The following is a 788-nucleotide window of genomic DNA, read 5'->3' on the forward strand; positions in this document are numbered from 1 at the left end:
CCCTGACACCCGCTGCAGTATATCACCCATACATCGGGCGGGCGGGCGCAGGGGCGGCCGCAAACTTTGAGCGGAGCCAGCGGGGCCGGCCCGGGCCGGGAGGGGGCGGCCCGGCGCGCCGCGGCCCGGCGTCAGGGGGCGGCTCCGCCCGCGGCCGCGCCCCGCGCCTCCGGCCGCGCTCGGCGCCCGCAACTTGGCAAAGTTTGGGGGGCTGGGTCCCGGCGGCGCCCAAGGCCCGCGTGGGTCCCTTTCTTCTCCGAGGCTCTCGGCGCCCGGACATTCGCTATTTTACCGCTTCGTCTCTTTCCTTCCTTTTTTTTTTTTTCAATAGCTAGGTAGGATTTCAGAATTACTTTTTCCCCCCCTTGGATGTGGGGGCAGGGATGGAAAATTACCTGGAGAAAATGGTGGCGAGTGGTATTTTTAAGCACGTAGATCATTCCAGACGCCGAAGTCTGGCCATCCCCCAGAATAAGAACAACCAATTCTTGACATTGATTTCAAATAAATTTCGTGTCCCTGTCTGTATTAAGTGGTTTTTAACCCTTTGGGGGCCTATGAGACTCCTTGGAGACTGACAAAAGTCAGAGGCCTCTTCCTGGAATATTCACTCTTGCATCCACGTAACTCTACATCTTAACTCATTCAGACATTTAAGAAGCGCCTACTATGTGCCTGGCACTGGTCCAGGCGCCAAGGATACAAGAATGAACTTGACAAAGTTTGTACTCTCCTGGAGTGTGCATTACAATTTTCGGTCCTCCTTCCACGCCCACCCCTCCAGCCCA

At 56.9% G+C, this 788-nt stretch overlaps 1 protein-coding gene across 1 annotated transcript in view; it reads right to left on the reverse strand.

Annotated features, from left to right (window-relative positions):
- CDK2AP1 (cyclin dependent kinase 2 associated protein 1) overlaps window positions 1-412 on the reverse strand; it is a 9814-nt gene extending 9402 nt beyond the window's left edge. Inside the window, exon 1 of the mRNA XM_032431503.1 lies at window positions 396-412. The gene's annotated coding sequence lies outside the window, so the exon portion shown is untranslated. The remainder of the gene's footprint in view (window positions 1-395) is intronic.
- Window positions 413-788: the final 376 nt, after the last annotated feature.

Source organism: Phoca vitulina, unplaced genomic scaffold (genome assembly GCF_004348235.1).
Source record: "Phoca vitulina isolate PV1807 unplaced genomic scaffold, GSC_HSeal_1.0 scaffold46, whole genome shotgun sequence".
Classification (NCBI taxonomy): Eukaryota; Metazoa; Chordata; class Mammalia; order Carnivora; family Phocidae; genus Phoca; species Phoca vitulina.